Source organism: Gracilinanus agilis, chromosome 3, assembly GCF_016433145.1.
Source record: "Gracilinanus agilis isolate LMUSP501 chromosome 3, AgileGrace, whole genome shotgun sequence".
NCBI classification, from domain to species: domain Eukaryota; kingdom Metazoa; phylum Chordata; class Mammalia; order Didelphimorphia; family Didelphidae; genus Gracilinanus; species Gracilinanus agilis.
In genome coordinates, this window is record NC_058132.1 from 53,040,160 (window position 1) to 53,066,185 (window position 26,026).

A 26,026-nucleotide genomic window follows, 5' to 3' on the forward strand; every position below is an offset into this window, starting at 1 on the left:
TGGGGGCAGCTGGGTAGCTTAGTGGATTGAGAACCAGGCCTAGAGACTGGAGGTCCTAGGTTCAAATCTGGCCTCAGACACTTCCCAGCTGTGTGATCCTGGGCAAGTCACTTGACCCCCATTGCCTACCCTTACCACTCTTCTGCCTTGGAGCCAATAAGCAGTATTGACTCCAAGATGGAAGGTAAGGGTTAAAAAAAAAAAAGAAATCAATGGATCCAATGGAGATTTTTGAGCAGAGAAATGGAGTAGTCAGACTTGTGCTATAAGAAGACTTTATTTTGCATGGGGTGGGAGAGAAGAATGTAGACTCTAGAAGGTAGATTAAAAATGGAGAAGATTGAGAAAGAGGGAGATGATTTAGGAAGTTATAAGGGCAGTTCAGGTGAGAGGCAGCATGTGAACATAGAAGAAGGGACCGAACAGATTAAACTAAGCTTAGCGACTAATTGGATACGAGAGGAGAAGGAGAAGAAAGCCTGAGCAATGACTCCAGTATTGAAGAACTGAATGATTTGGAAAATGGTGGAGCACTCACCGGAAATAAGGAAATTTGCACAGATGGGGTTGTGAGAGAGAAATGAGGATTTCTTTTTGAGATGCTGATGATGGATCATCTCCACCATTCTGGACACTATGCCATTTCTCTCTCTTTTAAAAAATTCTCACCATCTAAAATAAAATGAAATAAAAATTTCAAAGTAAATAAAATCCCTATCATGTGTCTTACTATTCATTCTAAGACAGAAGAGTGACAAGAGCTAGGCAATTATGGTTAAGTGACTTGCCCAGGGTCACAGTAAGGAAGTATCTGAAGTCAGATTTGAACCCAGGTCCTTCAGATTCCAGGCCTGATTCTCTATCCACTGGGCTACCTACTTGCCTTATTATAACTTTTTTTTAATTAAGAGGAAAGGGAACAAACCTGGCATACTGTGTATCAGATATTATGCTATTCATTTGTTCCTCACAACAATCTTGAGAGGTAGGTACTATTATTATCCCCATTTTATGGTTGAGGAACCTGCGACAAACAGAACTAAAGTGACTTGCTCAGGGTCACACAGCTAGAAAGTATCTGAGGTCACATTTGAACTCAGGTCTTCCTGATCCCAGGCCTGATGCTCTATACATTGTGCCACAAGCTACCTAATAAAGTTTAAGATTGTGTTTGCCTTTTTGGCCTATAAGTTATACCATATTAATATCAAGCTTGTAGTACACCAAAACCCCTAGATCTGTTTTGTATGAACTACTCCCTAGCTATTCCTCCCTCTAGCACATAGTAGGCATTTAATGTATACTTTTCGATTGATTGATCTTTTAATTATAACATTAGATTTTTGAGCCCAAGGGTAAGTAAGGCCATATGTTTGTCCCAATTGAATTTTATCTCATTATCAGGCTTTACATTCTAGCCAGTCAGGATCTTTTGAATCTTGTCTATGTCCTCTAAATTGTTGGCTAATCCTCCTGGTTATGTGCCATCCTTAGATTTGAATAGGAAGACTCTATATTTTTAGCCAAATTAGTGATAAAAACAGGGAACTGTAAAGAAAGACCCTCATGACTAGGCAGGATTTACATTTAAAAAATAATTTAACATTTTAATTAAACCTAATAAAAATGTATAGACAAGCAAAACATTTCCCAATTTACTTTGCCCAACAGATGTGCGTATTGTTCTGCGCTATATCCACCATCTTTCTCTCATGAGTGGGTCTGACACATTAAACAGAGTGGAGACAGAACCAGATTCCAAGGGGACTCCATTACCTTCCAAAGTGACATAGGACTTTGTCATTCAGTTGTCTCTGACTCTTCGTGATCCCATTTGGGATTTTCTTGGCAGAGATACTGGAGTGGTTTGCCATTTCCTTCTCCAGCTCATTTCACATATAAGGAAACTGAGGCAAACAGGGTGATGACTTGTCTAGGGTCATCCAGCTAATAAGTGTCTAAGGTTAGATTTGAACTCAAAAAGATGAGATCTTCCTGACTCCAGGTCAGGCACTCTGTGTACTTTGGTGCCACCTAGCTGGTCCAGGCAAATTTGTAATTACTCTTTGAGTCCATCCTTTAAATCAGTTCCAAACCCAGCTCTTTGTAAAGGAATCTAGATCAGGTCATTCCATCTTGTTCTTGAGACTAACAAGAGAGACTCCCTCAAATATGCTGTTAAAATCTGGGTTGTACAACTGTGCCTGTATCTCAAAGAGATGATAAAAAAAAAGGAAAGGACCCTGTTGTACAAGAATATTTATAGCAGTTCTTTTTGTAGTGGCAAAGAATTGGAAATTGATGCAATGTTCATCAAGTAGGGAATTGATGGCTGAAGGGATGTTGGTGATGGAATGCTTTTTGTGCTATAAGAATTGATGAGCAGGATGATTTCAGAAAAAACTAGAAAGATCTGAAAGAACTGATGCAGAGTGAAATAAGCAGAACCGGGAGAACATGGTACACTGAAACAGCAATACTGGACGAGGATGGTCTGTGAAAACTTGGATCCTCTCAGCAGTGCAATGACCTGGGACAATCCTGACCGGGAGTGCTCTCCACCTCCAGAGAAAGGACTGTTGTTGTCCTCCTTCATATCAGTGTATTTAAGGTTTTATTTTGGGGTTTTGGTTATGTATGAGTGTGCTCTTACAACAATGATCAATATGGAAGTATGTTTTGCATGACAATAAAAACAAAGTTAAAAAAGAAAAAAGAAATCCAGGTTGTGAGGCAGTTGGGTGGCTCAATGGATTAAGAGCCAGGTCTAGCTAGAGATAGGAGGTCCTGGGTTCAAAATTGACCTCAGACACTTCCTAGCTGAGTGACCCTGGACAAGTCACTTAACCTCCATTGCCTAGCCCTTACCACACTTCTGTCTTGGAACCAAAACACAGTATTGGTCCATGGTGAACTCAATCCATTGCATTCTCTTGATCTAGCAGCCTGGTATCCCTAGCAGAAAAGGAAATGGAGTTGGTCTCAAAGACTAGGTTCTATTTTTAAATTCAATTAAATTTTTTAACTTGACCTGTGATTTCCTCACTGAAGTAAACTCCCAGTGTAGAAAAAAGATTTGAGATAGAATGATATTGACTTTCAGATGAGAGAGTTGCCCAATGAGCCAATTTCTTAAAGTCTAAATGTTGGAACCATCCTTTCTGGCTGAGTTTCCTCTCACTAGCAATTCTTAATCTGGCATCCATGGACGGAGCGACCTCCAGGGGCTCCTGGATAGATAGATATCAAAGAGTTGGTGAACTTGGATAGGGAAAAGAATGGCATCTTTATTTCCATTCATCACTAACTGAGATTGAGCATTTCCTTCATTTATTTAAAAACATTATTCTGGGGGGGCAGATGGGTAGCTCAGTGGATTGAGAGTCAGGCTTAGAGATGGGAGGTCCTAGGTTCAAATCTGACCTCAGACACTTCCTAGCACCGTGTGACCCTGGGCAAGTCACTTAACCTCCATTGTCTAGCCCTTACCACTCTTCTGTCTTGGAACCAATACACAGACTCCAAGATGGAAGGTGAGGGTTTAAAAAAAAAAAGATGTTATTCTGAGAAGGGTTCCATAGGTCACCAGAGGAGGTTCAGATCTCCTGTTCTACTGCACATGTATAACCTTTATCAAGCCGCTTGCCTTCTCAATGAGCAGGGAGGAGAGGAAGGGAGGGAGGGTGAGAAGTTGGACCTCAAAATTGTGAAACACAAAGGCTAAAATTTGCTTTTACATGCAATTGGAAAAAAATAAAATATTAAAAAAACTATCTCAGAGAGTCAAACTCTCCCCTTTGTCACCTCCTGGGAATGTGTAATGGACAGAAAATATGTGTGGGAGGGGAAGAAGGACAGAGAGCAAGGGTTCATAATCTCTCCTATTTATACTGAGGATGACTGGAATGCTTTGGGCTTTTCAGAGCTTAGAAACAGTCATGGTGTTGTTTTTCTGTGTGTCCAACTCTTCATGAACCCATTTTTTTTTTAATAAAGATACTAGAGTGATTTGCCATTTCTTTCTCCAGTTCATTTTACCAATGAAGAAACTGAGGCAAACAGGGTGAAGTGACTTGTCCAGGGGCACGTAGCTAGGAAGTGTCTGAGGCTGGATTTGAAATTAGGTCTTCCTGACTCCGAGCCTGATGCTCTATCCACTGCACCATCTACCTGTTTAGCTAAGGTACTATGGTACTAGGACTAAGACACTATGGGGTAGTGGGAAGAGCACTTGAACCGTGAGTCCGAAGATCTGATTTCAAGTCCTGGCTTTGACAATGACACTCACAAGCTGTCAGACTCTGGATAAGTCACGGACCAGGTGCTGGGTGATGAGTGTACTCAGAATGTCAAAGAACAAGCACAAGGATGACGCTGTGGGAGAATTTGAAGGAAAGGATTGTCTCACCTGTTAGACTGAAGATTCCTTGAGGTCAGGCTCCATCTTTTGCTTCTTTTTCTAGCCCTTGTGTTTGGCATAGTGCCTGGCACATAGTAGGTGCTTAATAAAAATTGACTGACTGTGAGAGACAGGAGAATAGGGGCCAAGAATGTGGAGGGATATAGGTCAGAAGGAGACAAATTAGGAAGTCCAGTGATGTTTATTTTAATTCCTGATTAAAATGAAAAAATGTATTTTTTTAAAGAATGTTTTTATTATTTTTTCCTAATCAAAATGTATTTTAAAAATACCTTTACTTTTTGTCTTAGAATTAATACTGTGTATTGGTTCCAAGGCAGAAGAGTGGTCAGGGCTAGGCAATCAGAGTTATTAAGTGACTTACCCAAGGTCCCACAGTGTAATGGAGAAAATAGGAAACTTAAGATAAGGCAGAATAGATGACAGCTTGAAGAAATCTTGGACGTCATTCCATTATTAGTATCTGAGGTCAAATTTGAACCCAGGATCTCTCATCTCTAGACTTGGCTTTCAATCCAACTGAGCCACCAGCTGCTGTCTAAGCAGGTTCATTTTAACCAGCCTGTGGGGAGGGCTTTGGCGTCCTAGATCTGCTTGCCAAAAAGTCTAGGGGGTCGAATGGGTCCAGAATGATGCTTTCCCAGCCTGCTCTCGGATGGAGACATTGGAGTCTTTGCTGGGTCTGTGATCAATTGCTGAGACTCTGTGACTTCTCCCACCTGGGTTATGTTTCTGCTTAAATAGACGGCCTCCCGCCTCCCCCCGGTTTCTAGACCAGATCGTGCTCGTCTCATCAGGGTGACTTTGGCAAGAGTGACTGACTGTCTGCACGGCTCTGTTGGGGTATAAATAGCCTCGCCTGTCACGGCTGTAGCTGGGACAGGGACTGGTCACACTGGGTAGGACGGGGCCTGGGCTCCCTCCCGAAATTTATTGTTTCAGGCGATCCCACCTGGTACTCCTAATAACTGTGTGGCCTTAAGCAAGTGCTTTAAACCCTCAAGGCCTCATTTTCCTTACCTGAAAAATGAGGATAATCATGTTTTTACTGCTTGCTTTGCAGGTTTGTCCAGAAGGAAGAAGCCCTTGGTAAACCTTAAAGTGTTACAGAAATGTGAAGTATTTGTATTGTCCCCATTTTACAGATGAGAAAACAGAGGCCCAGCAAGGTGAAGAGACTTACCAAGGTCTCCCAGCTAGACAGCAGCAGAGCCAGAACTTGAAATCATGTCTTTTTAAATTTTATCTTATTTTTTTAAACCCCTCACCTTCTGTCTTAGAATCAATACTGTATGTTGGTTCCAAGGCAGAAAAGTCCTAAGGGTTAGGCAAAGGGGGTTTAGTGACTTGCCTAGGATCACACAGAGAAGAAGGGTCTGAGGACAGATTTGAACCCAGGACCTCCTGTCTTTAGGCCTAGCTCTCTGTCCACTAAGCCTAGATGCTCCCTGAATTCATGTCTTTTTTTTTTTTTAAACCCTTAACTTCTGTGTATTGGCTCATAGGTGGAAGATTGGTAAGGGTGGGCAATGGGGGTCAAATGACTTGCCCAGGGTCACACAGCTGGGAAGTGTCTGAGACCAGAATTGAACCCAGGACTTCCCATCTCTAGGCCTGATTCTCAATCCACTGAGCTACCCAGCTGCCCCCAAATTCATGTCTTTTAACCAAGATCCAGGACTCTTACAAATAACAATTCCATTCAATAAATTTTTTTGAGTGCTTACTATATACAAAGCTCTGTGCTATGGGCTGGGACTAGAGACAAATATGAATCCCTGCCCTCAAGCAGCTGCCATTCCACTGAAGGAACACAACATGTAAGAAAGGGAAATGCAGGCAAGACAGATGGAAAGATGGATAAAGACAAAGACAGAGATAGAGACAGAAACAGAGAAAGAACCTCAGACTGAGATCAGGACAGAGACATTAACAGAAGTAGAGATTGAGACAGAAAGAGAGAGAGAAATAGTGATCGAACTAGAGACAGAGATGGATATGGAGACAGAGCTAGAGACTTATAAAAACAGAGACAAAGATTGAGACAGAAACAGAGGGAGAAATAGTGATAGAGCTAGAGACAGAGCTAGAGATAGGAAAAGATAAAGAGACAGAGACAGAGAGAGATAGAAATAGAGATAGAGCTAAAGGCAGAGAAAGAGAGAAGAGAGTGACAGTAATAGAGATAGAGACAAAGAAAGAACTAGAGAGATACGCTGATAGAGACAGTAACAGAGATTGGGATCAAGACAGAGAGAGACAGTAACAGAGAAAGAAATAGTGATAGGGCTGAAGATAGAGATAGAGATAGATAGAGACAGAGACAGAAATAGAGAATGAGACAGTGACAAAGGTAGAGATAGAGAAACAAAAATAGTGATAGAGCTAAAGGCGGAGAAAGAGATAAGAGACAGTGACAGTAATAGAGATAGAGACAAAGAAAGAACTAGAGAGATACACTGATAGAGACAGTAACAGAGAAAGAAATAGTGATAGAGCTAAAGACAGACAGAGATGGATAGAGACAGAGACAGAGCTAGAGCTAGAGAACAATAGAGAATGAGATAGAGTCAGTGACAAAAACAGAGAAAGAAACTGAGATAGAGACATAGATACAGTGACAAAGATAGAACTATATAGAAATAGTGATAGAACTAAAGACAGAGAAAGAGATAGAGGCAGAAAAAGAGACAGAGATAGAATAGAGACAGTGACAAAGACTGAGATAGAGACAGAGAGACAGTGACAAAGATAGAGATAGAGAAATAGAAATAATGATAGAGCTAAAGACAGAGAAAGATACAGAGGCAGAGACAGAGACTGAGATAAGAGACAGAGAGAGACAGAAATAGTAGTGGTGGAGCTAGAGACAGAGATAGAGATGGACAGAGACAGAGACAGATAAAAAGAGAACTGTGGTAAAGCTAGAGACAGGGATAATGGTAGAGCTGGAGGCAGAGCCCCTCTAGGTTTACTCCCCCAGTCAAAACTACCACTTACAGATTGGTCTCCAGAGAAGTGGCTCCTACTACTTTCAGGGTTCTAAGGCTAACCCTGTGAGCAGTTGCTCTGTTCCTAACAGCACGCAGGCCCCCAGTGGTGTGCTTCCCCATAACAATCAACTAGGATATTAATTTAATTCTTTAGCAAAGACATTTACTCAAATGTCAAAAATAGCTACAAAGCATTTCTCTCCCAAAGCTGGTGCACACCATCCCTGGAATACACCTAGAGTTCCTGAGGAGGAAGAATGGCCATAAGCTTGAAGTCCAAGAGTTGTAACGCACCCATAGCAGCAAAGCAACTCACAGCTCTAATAACTGCAGGGCTCTGATGCCATTTCTTTCTTGGGAGGGTTTTGTGGGTCTAAGTTCCACATGAGGTGAGGATTGCCTCTGCCCAGAGGGCCCGGCATCTCAGACGGCTCATCTGATGTTAGACTGGGTTAAGCAGGTCATTCAGCTGTGGAGCTGGCTTTTCACCAAGCTCACTCTTGCTGGGGTGCCTCTGGCAGGTCATTCTACTATGGCAACATTTCTTTTTCTAGTAGCAGCAGAATCCTCTGCTCTTTGATTCCTTCAGCAATTCAGCTCTGAGGTGGGTCACTTCTGGACAGGTGATGGGGGGGATCTAGCCTCTTTTGGACAATTCTTCCTGTTTCTGTGGCGGCTGCTTCTATTTTGGATTCTGCCTTTATTTATGAAGACCAAACAAGTCATACTTCCCAGCTTCTTATTGGGTCTTATGCAGATGGGCATCTGGGGACAAAAGTACGAAGGCAACCAGTGCCAGGAGGCATCACAGACTGGTCTGGCCCGAGTGGTCTAGCTTTAAATGGAGGTTCAAGGAAGAACTCACCAACCAGAAGATACTATAAGAGTGATCATCCCATTTTCTTTTAGGTGAGCTTAAACTGTCTCTTTAAGAAACATGGCATCAGGATTTCTGTAAGAACTGGAAAGACCTACATAAACTGATGTGGAGGGAAATAAGCAGAACCAGGAGAAGATTATACACAGTAACTGAAATATTGTGGGACGATCAAATGTGCCAGACTTTGCTACTAACAGAAATATGATGATCCAGGGCAATTCGGAGGGACTTATGACAAAGAATGCTGTCCACATTTAGAGAAAGAGCATAAATCCAGAGGAAAACATGTGATTTATGACTTGTTTATGTGAGTATAGGATTTGGGGTTTTGTTTTTAAAAAATTACTCTATTTAAAAAAACTACTCTATAAAAATGAATAATAAGGAAATAGATTTTGAGTGGTAATATATATATATAATCCAGTGGAAATGCTTGCCAACTCTGGGATGGGGGGAGGGAAGAGGGGAGGGAGACAACATGAATCATGTAAACATGGAAAAAAAATTAAAATAAAATAAAAAGAAATACATCATTAGGCTCAGAGTTGAGAGACACAGCCAACTCTGCCATCATTTACTTGGGAAGTGAACTTGAACAAGTCCCTTCATTTCTCTGAGCTTCTGTTTCCTTTTTTGCAAAATAAAGACACAGAGAGGTAGTGCTGGAATGGACCTTGGAGACCACCTCCTTCATTCAAACAAACTAACTCTTAACCTTTTTGTCTTAAAATCAATACTAAGTGTCAATTCCAAGGCAGAAGAGTGGCCGAGGGCTAGGCAAAGTGACTTGCTCAGGGTCACATAGCTAGGCAGAGTCTGAAGGCAGATTTGAATCCAGCTCCTCCAGCTTCTGGTTCTGCCATCTCCTTCATTTTATAGATGAGAAATTGAGGACCCAAGGAAGCTGTGGGTTGCCCAAAGTAAAGCAGAAAATGAGCATAAGAGGTGAAATTTGAACCTAGGGCTCCGAAAGCAGCTAAATGGCCCAGTGGATAGAGCACTGGGTTTTGAGACAGGAAGATATGAGTTCAAATTTGACTTCTGGAAACTCTATGACCTTGGGCAAGTCACTTAACTTTTGTTTACCTTAATCCACTGGAGAAGGAAATGGCAAACCACTCTAGTATCTTTGCCAAGAAAACCCCAAGGACAGTATTGGCATGCCTTGAGGTCATGGAGAGTCAGACATGACTGAATGGGACTTTTTTTTTCCTGAAGAACCAGTGACATTTCCTATTGGATATCCCATAGACCTCTCAAACTCAGCACGTCCCAAATAGAACCCTATTTTTCAACCTAATCCCACCCTGCTTCCAGGCTTCCCTGTTTCTATGAAAGGTACCACCATGCTCTAGTTTCCCAGGTTCTCAACCAGGTGATGTCTTCCACTCCTCACTCTCACTCACCTCCCATATCCAATCAAATCATTGCTTTTCTCATAACATCTCTCTTAACTCCCTTCTTCTCTCCACTCTCATAGTTAGCTCTTACCCTTGTTCTGGCCTCCATCATCTCACATCTGGACTATTTTAGTAGCTTTTGAATTGGTTTTCCCTCAAATCTTTTCTACAATCTCATCCATCCTCTTCATATCTGCTAATATGATTTTCCTGAAGCCCATGTCATCTCTCTGACTCAAGAAGTGCCAGTGGCTCTCTATTACCACTGGAATCAAATATAAATTTGATTTTTAAATAGCATTTAATATTAAAAACCCTTTACCACCTGAGCTTCTGCTATCTTTGCAGTCCTCTTACATTTCACTCTTTTTTATCTACACGACTGTCCTGGCAATCCACAGACTCTCCAAACCCCTGCCCCAATTGACAGAACAACAAAGGATATAAATGAGTTTCTGATGAAGAAATCAAATTTAAGAATCATATAAAATATTCTAGATCACTCTTGATTAGAGAAAGGCAAATTAAAACAATTCTAGGGGACCACCCCACACCTCTCAGATTGGCCAATATGACAGTAAAGATAAATGATAAATGTTGGAGGGGATGTAACAAAATCGATGGAGATGTAAACTAATCCAACTATTCTAGAGGGCAATTTAGAAATATGCCCAACAGGCTATAAAACTCTGCATACCCTTTGATCCTGTAATATCACTACTAGATCTGTATCCCAAAGAGTTAAAAAAAAAAGGCAGGAGGAGGGAAGGAAAAGGACCTATTTGTACAAACATATTTATAGCAGCTCTTTTTGTGGTGGCAAAGAATTGGAAACTGAAGGGATGTCCCTCAATTGGGGAATGGCTGAACAAACTGTGGTATGTGATGGTGATGGGATTCCATTGTGTGATAAGGAATGATGAACAGAATGATTTCAGAAAAAGCTGAAAGAGCTACATAAACTGATGCAGAGTGAAATAAACAGAACCAAGAGAACTCTGTAAACCATAAAGCAATCTTGTTTGGTAGTCAACAGTGAAAGACTTAGCTTTTCTCAACAAAACAATCATCCAGGACAGTTCTGAAGGACTAATGACAATGCTATCAAAAGAGTAAAGCACACTACAGTATTTTTCACTTTAGTTTATTTGTGTTTTTATTTTGAGGTTTTGGTTTTATAGGAGTATTCTCTTACAAGAATGACCAATATGGAAGTAAGTTTTACATAATAATACATGTATAACTCAGATCACATTGCTTACTACCTCTGAGAAAGTGGAAGGAATGGAGGGAGGGAGACAAGATGGTTGTAAGTTTGGAAAATATAAGTTGAAAATTGTTAATCTGTGTAATTAGGAAAATAAAAAATTTAAAAAGGCTATCCAAACATTGTCTGTCACATACCTATACTCAACCAATCAAGCAATGAACATTTATTAGGTACCTACTATGTGCCAGGCACTCTACTAAGCTTTGGGGATATTAAAAGAAGCAAAAGGCAATTCCTGCCCTCAAGGAGAGTACAATCTAATAGAGAGGAGACCATCTGCAAACAAATATATACAAAGCTAAGGTGCAATAGAGTAGGGATCAATTCTCTGTTGTTTGTACTAATTTTGGCCTGACAATTAACACCAAGAAAATAGTGGTCAAGGCAGTTAGGTGGCTCAGTGGATAGAGCACCAAGCATGGAGATGGGAGGACCTAGATTCAAATCTGACCTCTGACACTTCCTAGTTGTGTGATCCTGGGCAAGTCACATAAGCCACTTTACCTAGCCCTTGCCCATTGGGTAAATTAAATATCTAGGGCAGTGATGAGCAAACTATATGACCTGCAGGCCAGATGTGGCTCCCTGATATGTTCTATCCAGCTGCATGACATTCCTAATCTGAAGAGTATAATGAGTAGGACACAATACAATGAAACTTCAAATGAGTTGCCTTAGAAACAGACTGACAGATGAGCATATCCTTTCCTTTGGCCCCCTCTTTAAAAAGTTTGCCCATCACTGATCTAGGGGACCCTTACCTCATAGCTAAGTGCCATTGAAGCATGTGTTTTAATTTGCCAGTATGGAAGTGCAGATCCTGATCAGCAGTAGTATATGATGTCTGCTAAGGCAGGGACTGAAATAGAATCCTGGCCAATTAGAAAATCTTAGTAGGAAGGATTAAAACTAGGTTTAAAAGACCAGTGGGACAAGCATGAGTCTCTGTCATTTTTTTCCTTGCAGCATCAGTGCTCCTCCCTCTTCCTCTGCCTCTCCCTTTCCCTCCTTCCCACCCTCTCTCCTTCTCTCTCTCTCCTTCTCTCTCTCTCTCTCTCTCTCTCTCTCTCTCTCTCTCTCTCTCTCTCTCTCTATCTCTCTTTCTCTCTCTCTCTCTTTTCTCTTCTCTTCCCCCCACTCCCCTTTCACATTTGAGAAGCTGCCAAGCAGAAGGAGAACCTGGGGCCAAAGTGACGGGGAGCAGCTTGGAGACCTTCTAGGTCATTCTTTCTCTCTCCCACTGTTACTAAGAAATAACTATAATTTAAAATATCAAGTCTCCAAGATTAATTTTAATTATAACACCTTCTGTCTTAGAGTTGTTACTAAGACAGAAAGAGTTTAAAAAAAAAGAGAGAAAACAGAGGTTATGTGGCAAGATAAGGAAATGGACACGGAGGTCCTTTCTTGAGCTGAATTGCCAAGCAAACTCCACTCCAGTGAATGCAGTTCAGAGGGTCTCGCCACCTTGTTTGAATGCCAAATATGTTTGTCTATAAGAACCCATGCAAGGCAAGCACTCAAAGTGAGGTCAGAAGAAGTGTTACAAGGATGACACAAATATACTCTCAAGGTTTTTCAGAAGAACTTTGGTATCTTTGCCAAGAAACATGGGACACATGTGAGACATGGGATGTGGAACCTAGAAAGAGTCAGAATTAAAAACCCTGACCCCTGTATGACATTATGGTGAAACAGGCTTGTCCACAGGAATTCCAAACTTGCAGACCTCTGGTCTCCAGAGCCTAAACTTTTCTACCTTGCAGACCTTCCCCTTATCTGCAGGAACTCATCCCTGCAGACATTCCCCTTATCTGCAGGATTTCCCAACCTATAGACATCCCCCTATCCCGCCCCCTGCTGCCTACCACTCTATAAAAACTCAGTTCAAGCACAGCTCATGGTCACACATCAGCCCTTCGATGTGAGACTCTTGGTTTAAACTAAGACAATAAAATCCCTTTGCATTTTGCATTGTTGGTTCAGACTCATTTATGGGGATAATTCTCCGGGCACTACAGGGACACACTGGCACAGGACCACCCACCGTAGTGTTACTGAATCAAAGAAGGTACGCCATGCTCTATGAGCAAAGGAGAATTTCAGTGGTTCTAAAGAAATGGGAGATGCTCAAGTTTAGAGATGTCTTTATCCCCAATGTTCAGATGGGTGATTTGTGCCCCACCTGGAGTAGAGTCTTCCGAGCTCTTATTGGTCTGATCAGCCACAATCGGACACACTGTACAACTCAGCATAGTGATTGGTCTTCTTTGAGGACAAAAACAAACATCTGGCTCTCTAGCTGCCCACTTGTCCCCATCCTTCCATAAGTTCAACACAAAGGACCTTCTTAAGGGTTTGGGAGTTCTCCTTGCTTTCTGCTTGACATCAGGGGGATACTAAGGGAATGCCCACACAACTCCATTAATCATCTCTTTCCTTTATCAGCTGGAGAAACAAAGTGAAATCAAGGCTCAGTCCTGCCTTCCAGAAGCTTTCCTCCTCAAGAAAAAGAACCCAGAGAAGTAGGATGCAAGGGAGAAAAAGATGAGAGGAAGAAGTCTGAGGAAATTGAGGAAAGAGAAATCTCTTTTAACTGAAGGATTCTGGGAAGGATTCGTGGATCCAGGTGACCCCTGAGTTATACCTTAATGAAAGGATTTCAATAGGTAAAGAGAGACAGGAAAGGAGTGGATTAAAAGCATGGGGGCTGACTAGAAAGAATTTCACATATGCTAACGTTCTATGAAGAAAGCCCAGTTGATTTACTTTATTTCTCTTTTCTGTCTTGGAATCTATACTCTATAGTTAGAGAATTTTGAACCTCGGACTTCATCTCCCAGAATTCTTTTGTCATCTCAAAATTCCTTTCCCCTTTTCATTTATGTGTATCTTTACATTACTGTTTATAAGTTCTGTAACTCCTCTCTCTCTCTCTCTCTCTCTCTCTCTCTCTCTCTCTCTCTCTCTCTCTCTCTCTCTCTCTCTCTCTCTTCTCTCATGACCAGGGCTGGGTTGGCTAGCTTTTTTACTTTAGTTATTATTAATAAACTTTATAAAATGTAATACTTAGTTATTGTATATTAATTTTATTCTTTACAATACTAAGTATTGATTCTATGACAAAAGAATCATAAGCACTAGGCAATTGGGGTTAAGTGACTTGTCCAGGGTCACGAGCTAGGAAGTATCTGAGGTCAAATTTGAACCCACAACCACCTATCTCTAGGATTGCCTCTCTATCCACTGAGCCACGTAGCTGTCCTGGCTGATTTATTTTAAAGGCTTATGACCGTGGAGGAACCATGCCAACATTTTATTTATCAGATTGGAGGGACTCCTTTGTCATCCCATTTCCTCATTACAATCTCTTCAAACTCTGGGTGTGTTTAGGTTGTGGCTAAAGGTGTGTATGTGGGGGAACGGTTAGAAAAGCAAGGCTCTGCTTGCAATTCAAACATTCTGGTTGAGGCTCATTATCAGCGTGACCTTGGGCTGGTCACAGCCTCCCTGGTCCTCACTTTCTGGATCTGTAAAATGAAGGGGCTGGTGTAGATGTTCTCTGAGATCTCTTCTGTTCTTGAACGAGGATCAATACAGCTTGGCCAAACCTTGGCCCTGCCTGGGAAATTGGGGTATACTTAGAGAAAGAGACTCTTGGGAGAAATTCAAGCACATTTTCTTTTGCTCTGGGCACTACCTGGCTTTAAGGAAGGGAGGGCAACAAGCTCAGTCAAAGGAGCGATTAGCTTTGACAATGGGAGGATAAAGGGGATCTTCCTCACACCTCTGCTAATTGCTGCTCTTTGGATTTCTGCTTTTGGGAAACTTGGGTGGAGAAGAGGTTCTCTGTCAGTTTTACAGATCCAGAGCTTACCTGGCCTCAGAACTAATCAGTTAATCTCTGACTCAGCTTCAAGGTGACTGAAAATCCATCCTCCTATGAGCAAGCTGGTGATGGGCCTCATCCACCGGAGCTGGGCTGGTTCTTTGGATGTCACCAGGGCTGCACTACCCAGGAAGAAAGGCCTTTAAACACACACTCCTATTTTCTTTTCTCAGTAACTCACAGCTCTAGAAGCCTTTAAGGCTCATAAAGTGCATTCCTTCAAGCACCTCCCCTAAGAGAGGAAGTAGACAGAGGGGAGTGTGGCCCAGTGCAAAGTGTCTTGGACTTGGATTCAAGATCCTTCGAATCCTGTTTCTGCCACTGTGTGATCCTGGGAAAGTCAACTGGATTTCATTTCTCATAGCCCTAGAACAACGGTAGGCAACCTTTTTGGCCGTGAGAGCCATAAACACCTGCGGAAGGAGGATGGAGGCTGAAGGAGCTGGAATATGGAGGGGGGATGGTGGCTGAAGGGCCTCCTGGGGCACATCCTGGGGCTCTGCCTGGACTGGCCGGAGGGGAGGTGGAGCCAGATATGGCTCTAGAGGGTTGCCGACCCCTGCCCTAGAGTAAAACTATGGATGAGCCAGTGTAAATGGTGCAGAGGATTGAGTCAGAGGATTGAATTCTTCCTGCATGATCCTTGGCAAGGCGCTTAGTCTCACTAAGCCTCCTTTTCTCATCTGAAAAATGGGTTCCTTGTGCCCTTTTTTTTTTTTTGAGACTCAGTCTCCCCATTTCCTCCAGACTGTATGGCCCAAGTGAGTATAGAAGCTTTGGCTTGCTCTTTTTCTAACTTGAGCCTGTTTGCCCCCTCTTAAGGCTGTTTGGTGGGAGCCAATAACAAATGACACTGGATTCCATGCTTGACACCCAATCACCCTTAGCCATACTGCAACTCAGAATTCCTCACTCAAACAATCCAATAGCTTCAAACCCTCCCCCCCCCCCCACCATGGAGATGACAAGTGGGATATGTTAGTGAATGTTTAACAACAGGCTTTTCAGAAGAAGAAAAAATCCTTATAAACAGAACTCACTTTTAAGTTTAATCCGCATTAACACTTTCTTCATCAGTTAAAAAAATAATGAGTCAGGGACTGATTTGTAGCATTTTTGAGATGTGAATGATCATAAAAATTCAACAATTTTGAAAATTTAACAATCAGATCTAAGTAAGGAAAGAGTTGGTTCCTTAACAACCTTGAAGGTGTACATCACTGTGACTGCCTTTTTTTGTTTTGCTTTTATAACGAGCCAAAGAGATTTTGTAATGAAAATGTTTTGTTAAATTCTTCAAAAGCAGAGATCAGAATTATTTAGCTCTAGATCTCTGATCTGCCTGTGCTTTCTTGTTCTATCTACCTTGTGGGCCTGTTGTGAGCAAGGGGCTTTGTCAGCCTTAAAGCACTACATCAATGGGAATTATTATAGTGCCAACTAGTATAACCCATTTTCCAGAGGAAGAAACTGATGCTTAAAGGGAGAGAGGTGAGGTGATGTACTTGGGGGTCACATAGATAGGAAGACCCTCCATTTCTTGGTTCTGAGCACTTTCTATGTCTCTTTTCCATTCCTGGAACATCCTCCCTCCTTCACTCTGATTACTGACCTCCCTGGCTTCCTCCGAGTCTCATCCAAAATCCTACCCGCAAAGGGGCAGCTGGGTGGCTAAGTGGATAGAGAGTCAGGCCTAGAGAAGGAAGGTCCTGGTTTCCAATATGATCTCAGACACTTCCTAGCTGTGTGACCCTGGGCAAGTCACTTAACCCCCATTGCCCAGTCCTTACCATTCCTCTACCTTGTAACCAATACACAGTACTGAGTCTAAAACTGAAGGTAAGGATTTAAAAAAAAAATCCCACCCCCTTCCTGAAACCTTCCTTATCCTCTCTTAATTCTAATATCCTCCCTCTGTTAATTATTTCCTATTATTCTATGGGTCGATTGCCTTGTGTATATTTGTTGGGTGTTGCTTCCCTTATTAGATTATAATCTCCTCGAGGGCAGGGACAGTCTTTTGCCTCTATTTGTATCTCCAGCACTTAGCAATATGGCTGGCACATAGTAGGCACTTAATAAATGTTTATTGAATTGAAAGCGAATCATAGCAAGTTGCAGAGCCTCGATACAACTCAGATCTCCTGACTCCAGGCTCATATTGGTGATCTTCCATCACAAGGTGTGACTATTATTATCTCAGTTTAATTCCATTTTAATTCTAATTGTACTTAATTCATTTCTAATTTTTATATAGTTAATTTAATTCTAATTTTAATTCAGACTATCTGCATTTTCAGAAAGCTGTAGAGTGGTGCCCTGCACTCAGATCTTCTCTTTCCATTCTAAAAGGGACCACAGATTTCAGACTGGAAGGGGCCTTATGGAACATTGAGTTCAACCCCCTCATTTACGGACAAGAAAACCAAGGTCTAGAGGAGGGAAATGACTTGCCCAAGTTTATTGGACCATAGATCTCAAACTGGAAGGGGACACCTCCAGTACAACTTCCTCATTTTTAGAAATAAGGAAGCTGAAAACTAGGGAATTTTTTTGGTCCCAAAGCAGAAGAGCAGTAAGGGCTAAGCCATGGGGGTTAAGTGACTTGCCCAGGGTCACACAGCTAATGTGTAATTGGAAAATCCTTGGACTTCATCTCCCAGAATCCTTTTCCCTTCGTCCACCTAGCATCCTTACGAATTGTTTATAAGTTCTTATATAACCCTGCCCTCTTGCTCTCTTCTCTCCAGACCATGGCTGTTAGCTCCCTCTTTTACTCTAGCTTTTTTGTTAATAAATCTTATTAAATATAATACTTGGAGTATTTGGATATTAATTTTTAATCTTACACTGGGAAGTGTTTGAGGCCAGATTTGAACCTAGAACCTCCTAGGTCTCTAGGCCTGGCTGCCCCCGAAACTAGGGAATTGTAACTTGTTCAAGGCTACACAGAGAGTAGGCATCAGAGGTGGGATTTGAACCCAGGACTTCTGATTCTAAGAACTAACAGACTAAGATTTGAACCCTTATATCTTCCTATTCAGATTTTATGACCACAGAGGCAGTGGTATTTCCACCACATTGACTCGTTTTAAAAAAATAAAAAAATTTTTTAATTAAAAAAAATTTTCTAAACCCTTATCTTCCATTTTGGAATCAATACTGAGTATTTGCTCCAAGGCAGAAGAGTGGTAAGGGCTAGACAATGGGGGTCAAGTGACTTGTCCAGGGTCACACAGTGAGGAAGTATCTGAGGTCGGATTTGAATCTAGGACCTTCTGTCTCTAGGCCTGACTCTCCATCCACTGAGCTACCCAGCTGCCTCCCATTTGACTCTTGAAAACATTTATTTTTATTTTTTTTAATTAAATTGTATTTTTTTCACTTATATGTAGAAACAATTTTTTGGCAAATGTTTTCTGACACTTTGTGATTCAGATTCTCTCCCTCTCTCTTTCCCCACTTTCCCAAGGTGCTCAATAGTCTGATAGAGGTTACATGGGTGCTTTTGTGCCATCGGTAGCTCTATACCACCACCATATTGATTTTTTTTTTTTAAACCCTTACCTTCCATCTTGGAGTCAACACTGTGTATTGGTTCCAAGGCAGAAGTGTGGTAAGGGTGGGCAATGGGGGCCAAGTGACTTGCCCAGGGTCACACAGCTGGGAAGTGTCTGAGGCCAGAATTGAACCCAGGACCTCCCGCCTCTAGGCTTGGCTCTCAATCCACTGAGCCACCCAGCTGCCCCCCGCCATCTTGATTTTTGAACAGTCGGGTGGGTCCAGGCGGCTTGGCTTCCTTTCTTTGTCCCTTGGGGTCTAACCCATTAGGTGGCACTACCATTACTCTCAACTTCTTTGGGTTCGCCTCTCTCCAACAGCTTGAGGGACAGCCCGACTCAGCCCAGCCCAGCCCAGCCCAGCCCAGCCCTGCCTGGCACAGGTTGACTCATTTCCAGCCCCTCCTGGGAACCAGGCTGGGCTGTCAGGTAACCCAGTCACCCTCGGGCTCTCCAGTGTCCGGCACAGCGAGTGGAGAGGGCTCTCGCCCGGGACCAGGGACTGGGAGGGAGGGAGCCGCGGAAGGGACAGTGGCTCCCCCGGCCCTCTGAGAGCTAGAGAGGCGGGCAGCGCCCCGCCAGCCCTGCTTGGAAGCTTGCCTCCTTCCCCTGGGCAGAGGAGAGCTGGAAAGAAGCCAGGTAAGCCTGTTTTCTGGTTTTTCCCTGACAATTCCCAGCTGGGCTGGATCTCAATTTGTTCGTGGGCGAATCGCGAGCCGCCGCATTTCCAGCCAGCTGCCTGCCTCGATGCCGGTGAAACTGACGCGGAGAGTTCTGTCAGTTTCGCCGGCACTCTAAAGCTCACAGCTGGGCTTCCTCCAGGCTCCTCGGATCTATTTGGTTTCTGTCCGTAGATCTTCACGTTGTCTTCCCTGGCGAGGCTGCAAACCTCCCGAGGACCAGGAAGGCTTTTTTTTTTTTTTTTTTTTTTTTGTCTTTGTCCCTAGCGTACAGCAGGTGCTTCCTAGGTGTTTGTCCATGGAGAACTCGGATCCCATTGGTTACCGTCTCTGGGTAGGCTGAGGAAAGGGAGGGAGACAATCTGGATCTTAACATTTTGGAAAACATATGCTGGAGATGATCACATGTCATGAGGAAAATAAAATAGAAAGATAAAAGAAGTGCTTGTGGACTGCTGGGTGCCTTGATTGCCATGGACACGTTTCTCCTCTCTTTGGGGCTCTGGGACTCTGGAGACAGTTGGTGACCTAACCTGTGGCTATCATCCCTCTTTTGTTTAAACCCTTACCTTCTGTCTTAGAATCAAGCCTGCGTATGGGTTAGAGAGATAAGAACTAGGCATGGGGGTTAAGTGACTTGCCCAGGGTCACACAGCATGGAAGTGTCTGAGGCCAGATTTGAACCCCCAAATATTAGAATGTTAATATAAGAATAACCCCCAATTGCCTAGCCCTTCCCACTCTGACTGCCTAGTTGGGATCCTTATACGAGTTGTTTCTATTTCAGTTTGACATCACTGTGTTAGAGGTAATCTAGCCCTAAGAACTGGAGAGGGATGGTCAATTAATTCGACTAAATCAAGAAGTTTTTTTTTTTTTTTTTTAAGACCCTTACCTTCCATCTTGGAGTCAATACTGTGTATTGGCTCTAAGGCAGAAGGTAAGGGCTGGGCAATGGGGGTTAAGTGACTTGCCCAGGGTCAAACAGCTGGGAAGTGTTTGAGGCCATATTTGAACCCAGGACCTCCCGCCTCTAAGTCTGGCTCTCAATCCACTGAGCTACCCAGCTGCCTCCTAAATCAGCAAGTTCTGTAAGTCACAGAGTGAGGGGAAGGATGATATCATCAGGGGCAGCTACAAGACACAGCAGATAGATCATCTAGCCTGAAGTCAGGAAGATTCCATTTTTTTGAGTTCAAAACCTGCCTGAGATACTAGCTGTGTGACCCTGGGCAAGTCACTTAACACTGTTTACCTCAGTTTTCTCATCTATAAAATGGAGAAGGAAATGGCAAACCACTCCAATATCTTTGCCAAGAAAACCCCACATGGGGTCATGAAGAGTAGACGTGACTGACAAACAACTGAACAATAACAAAAGGGTTCCAGTCTGAAACATCATATTAATAGACTTGAAAACTACGTATTGACATTTTCTAGACATTATTCTATTTTTGTTTCTTTGTTAAATATTTCCCAGTTATAAATTCTGAATTAAAATTTTCCCAAATACTTGTTAATCTGGTCGAGGACACTTTTGTTCTAAAGGATCCTGTAGTTCTCAAGCCTGTCATCATTCTTCTCTCTGAACCCCATTTTTCTCATCTGCAAAATAGGGACAATAGAGGGCAGCTGGATGGCTCAGTGGATTGAGAGCTAGGGCTAGAGATGAGAGATCCTGGGTTCAAATCTGGCCTCACACACATAGCCTTATGACCCTGGGCAAGTCACTTAACCCCCATTGCCTAGTCCTTAGCCCTTTAAGCAGTCCACCTAGCTGCCCTGTTGAGATTCTCATAGGACTTGTTTCTATCTCAGTCTGTGAGTGGTGGAAGAGGTGCCTTTCCTCCAGGGCTCTGACAACTTCTGTGCTTTTAGCTGTATAGAAATGGGAGTCTGGCTCCAGGTTAGAAAGAATAAGAAATTGAAACAGAAAGCTTCCAGATGGTGGCCACCTGCCCCAGTGCTTGCCCTGTTCTCCCCTCAGACCCCACTGACAGGCTTCCCAGCCATGGCTTTGCAGCGGTTTAGGGTCTCTGATGCTTCCATCTGGGCCTTCTGAAGCCCAATGCTTCCAAGTGAATTCAAGGCGCATTTAAATTAACGTTGGGCATATGAAATAGCTGTATCTGAACCCGGTGGTGGGGCTAGGGAGAGAGGAAGGATTTGAAAAGGAATTGCAGTCTTAGCACTGCTCTCCAGCTTCTTCTTTTTCCTCCAATAGTAAGTGGGCCCTTTTAGAATACTGAAATTTAGAAGAGGGATTTAATTAAAAATTTTTTAAAATTTAAAAACAAAAACAATAAAAAATTAAAATGAATTTAAAATAAAGGTTAAAATGAAAAAAATTAAAATTAAAATTTAAAATAAATGTTGAAAGACTCCTTAGAGGTCAGGGAGACTTTGAGGGATAGGATTGAATTCTCTCTTCCTCCTGTACCTAGTTACGATTACCCACTATTCCCTGATCTCATCTTGCCCTCTCTTTTACCTCTGGACACTCACACAGGGTCTCCCTTAGACCTGTAGCCAAACCATCATCACAGCCTTCTTTCAATCTGTAAAAAGTCTTTGCTGTCAAGGTTCAGCTCAGGTGCCACTTCCTCTAGGAAGCCTTCCTAGATTCCTACCAGATTCCAAAGGGATTTCTCAAATGTTCTTAGAGCTGTTTGTCTGGATAACTTTGAAGTGGGAGACAGAATTCTGGGGACAGGGGAAAGCCAGAAGTCTAATTTGAGAAAAACATGGAATGAATATGTGAATGGGGATTAATTTTGAATTTGGCTGGAAAGGTAGGTAGACATCAATAGAGAACTTTAAATACCAGGTCAGGGATTTTGTATTTTATCCTAGAATCAATAGGAAGATACTGAAGCTGGCTGAGCAGAGGAGGGACATGATCAGTCCCCTGCCTTAGGTAGAGTATTTAGGCATTTGTAAGGAGGATGATTTGAGAAGGGGAAAGACAAAAGCAAAAAGACCAATTGGGAAGCTTTTACAAAGGGCTCAGTGAATAGAGAACCAGGGCTAGAGATTCCCATTGTGGTTCTTGATCCTTGGTTCAGAATTTGACACTTCCTAGCTGTGTGACCCTGGGCAAGTTACTTAACCCCCATTGCCCAGCCCTTACCTCTCTTCTGTCTTGGAATTAATACACAGTATTGATTCTAAGATAGATGTTAATGGTTAAAAAAAGAAAGAAAGCTATTACAATAGTCTTGGCAAAAGTTTGAGGGTCTGAACAAAGAGTAGAGGCAACTATGGCTCAGTGGTTAAGAACATTCAGGAAGAGAGAGTCAAAAGAAAAGAGGAAGAGACCTGGGACAGAGCCTTGTTGTTATTATTATTATTAGAGAATCCTTCAAACAAAGTTTTATTTCAGTCCTAAAACAAGATTCAATAGGAATCTCTCCTCTTCAAAAAGGAGGCCCAGGTTGCAAGTTTTTTGCTTCACCAGCACAAGGGAGTCTTGGTTTTAGGTTTTAGTAAAGGGTCATTTCTTTCCCATTTTCCTCAGACCTTAGTAACAGTACTACCAGTGGGGTATATGTTGAAAACTTTTCACACTATGCTCTGCTGGACAGAGCATTACTGGACCAGGAGTCAGGAGACCTGGGCTCTAGTTCTGACTCCACTAACAAACTCCCTGGATGACCTTGAGTAAATAATTTCCTCTGTCTGAGCCTCAATTTCCTCATCTATAAAATGGGGATAATAATCTGTGTCCTGCCTCTCTCTCACAAGAGAAGAGATATAAAAATGTTTTATAAAGCACGTGGTATGGCACAAATAACACTGGACTTGGGATCAAAAGACCTGAGTTTCAGGCCTCGACTTCTCTGTCACTTGTAATAATAATAGCTAACATTTATATAGAACTTTCTTTGTGCCGGGAACCATACTAAACACTTCACAAATATGATCTCATTTTATTCTTGAAGCAACTCTAGAGAGTAGGCGCTATTATTATTCTTGGAAGGAACCTTTCCACCAGGAAGCTGTTCATTTTCTTTCTTTCTTTTTTTTTTTTAAACCCATACCTTCCATCTTAGAGTCAATACTGTGTATTGGCTCATAGGTGGAAGAGTAGTAAGGGCTAGGCAATGGAGGTCAAGTGACTTGCCCAGGGTCACACAGATGGGAGGTGTCTGAGGCCAGTTTTGAACCCAGGTCCTCCTGTCTCTAGGCCTGGCTCTCAATCCACTGAGCTACCCAGCTCCCCCCACCCCCAAAGCTGTTCATTTTCAACCAACAATGGGTCCCATATTCTAGCCTCAAGGGGCCCAATCTGGTAATTTAAAAACATGTTATTAATGTTTTTGGGGTTTTATTTTCTATCACTTTAACTTCCCAATCATTTGTTCCCCCCAAAGAACCCTCCCTTTGAAATATTATTTATTTATTTGTTACATTCTTTTTTTTAATAAATTTTAAGTTCTAGATTCTCTTCTTCCCTCTCAGCTCTTCCCCACCCACTGAAAAAGCAAACCAGAGGCTATCAATTACACATGCGAAATTATATAAAATACATTTTCACATTAGCCATATCATACACATACAAAAAAGTGAGAAAATGATGCCTTACTTTGCCCTTAGAGTTCATTAATCCTCTCTCTCTAGAGATGGACAGTATTTTTCATCATTAGTCCTTCCGAATTGCCTTATATCATTCTATTGATCAGAATAGCCAAATCTTTCAGTTGATCATCATTCTCACTTTGCTGTTACTGTTCATAAAGATCTGGTTCTTATCACTTCACTTTGCCTCAGTTCATGTAAGTATTGCCATCTTTTTTTGAACCCACCCGCCTTGTCATTTCTCTCTCTTATTCTCTGTTTCTCAGTCTGTCTCCCTCTCCCTCCCTCCGTACCCCCCTCTCCCTTTTTTTTATCTCTCTCTCTCCCTCTCTCTCTCCTCTCTTTCTCTCTCTCTCCCCGCTTTGCGCTCTCTCTCTCTCTCTCTCTCTCTCTCTCTCTCTCTCTCTCTCTCTTTTATTCTCTCTCTTTCTCCCCCCACCTCTCTCCTCATTTTCCATCTTATAATCAATACTATGTATTGGTTCCAAAGCAAAAAGATGGTAAGGGGTAGACAAAAGGGGTTAAGCCACTTGACCAGAGTCACATGGCTAGAAATTAAGACAATTCTGAGGTACCACCTCACACCTATCAGATTGGCCACTATGACAGTAGAGGAAAGTAGTAAATGTTGGAGGGGATGTGACCAAATTGGGACACTAATACATTGTTGGTGGAGTTGTGAATTGATCCAACCATTCTGGAAGGCAATTTGGAATTATGTCCAAAGGGCTTTAAAAGATTGCTTACCTTTTGTTCCAGTAATACCCCAAAGAGATAAAAAAAAAAATGGGAAAGGACCTGTTTGTACAAAAATATTCATAGCAGGGTTTCATGGCTAGGAAGTATTTGAGGTCAGATTTGAATTGAGGACCTTCTGTCTCTAGACCTGGTTCTCAATCCTCAAGACACCTAGCTGCCCCTCTCCCCATTATTTCTTTAAACATAATAGCATCCCATCACAATTATAGACTATAGTTTGTTCAGCTATTCCCTAGTTGATGAGCAGCCCCTTAACTTCCATTTCTTTGCCACTGCAAAAAGACCTGCTATAAATATTTTTATTCATATGGGCCCTTTTCCTTTATTTAGAGTATAGGCTTAGTAATGGTATTTCTGGACTAAAGAATATGTACAGTTTTCCCACTTTGAGCATAGTTCCAGACTGTTCTACAGAACAATTGGACCAGTTCACTACTCCACCAACAATTCATCAATGTACCGATTTTCACTCACTCTCTCTAGTATTTGTCTTTTCTGATAGCTGTGAAGTGGTGTGTCAGTGGTTTTGTGTGTGTGTGTGTGTGTGTGTGTGTGTGTGTGTGTGTGTGTGTGAGTGTTATCTTAATTTGTGTCTCTAATCAGTAGCAATTTGGGTTATATTTTCATATGACTATAGTTTTCTTTTATTTCTTCTGAAAACTGTCTCTTCATTTCCTTTGACTATTTACCAACTGGAGAATGGCTCTTGTTTTTATAAATTTGAATCAGTTTCCTCCATGTTTGAGAAATGAGACCTTCATCAGAGAAACTCGCTGTAAAATTTTTTAATATCTCTTTATTGTCTCTTCATATGCTTTAGGTTAGTGTGGTTTCCCTAATGGTCTCTTAATTAGGTCTGTTTTGCTTTTGCTTTGTCAGAGATCATGGTTGCAACTGCTATCTTTTTTACTCAGCTGAAAATAATAGATTCTGCTTCAACTCTATTTTTAACTCTGTGTGTGACCAGGGCTCCTGTTCTCCTGCTCTGGAGCTCTTTTCTGCCCTGGTACCAGCTATGTACCCAGTACCACCAAAAGGTGCCCTGTACTCTTTTTCTGACCCTTTATCTGACCCCTTTTTTGTCTCTGGCACGAGAGCTCTGGAAGCTGCTGCTCTGGTCCTCTTGGACCCCTCCAAGCCCCACTGTCGGTGCTGCCGCTGCTGCTTTTCTCTGTATGTCTGTGCCCACCTCAATGTTATAGATCAGTGGTTCCCAAACTTTTTTGGCCTACCAACCCCTTTCCAGAAAAAATATTACTTAGCCCCCTGGAAATTAATTATTTTTAAATTTTAATAGCAATTAATAGGAAAGATAAATGCACCTGTGACCATCACCACTTTCCTGGATCACTGCAGCACCCACCAGGGGGTGGTGGCGCCTCCCTGTTATAGACCCTTCCTGCATATTTCCTAAGTTATCCTAGGTTGGAAAAATGTCTCCCTCTGACCTTTTGTTGGCTCTGCTACTCCAAAGTCTGATTTGAGGCATTATTAATATTTTTTAAATCCTTTCTTTCTGCAACTTTGAGACAAAAGGCCAAGAGCTAGACAATTTGGGTTTAACAACTTGCCCAGGGTCACACAGCTAGAACAAAGT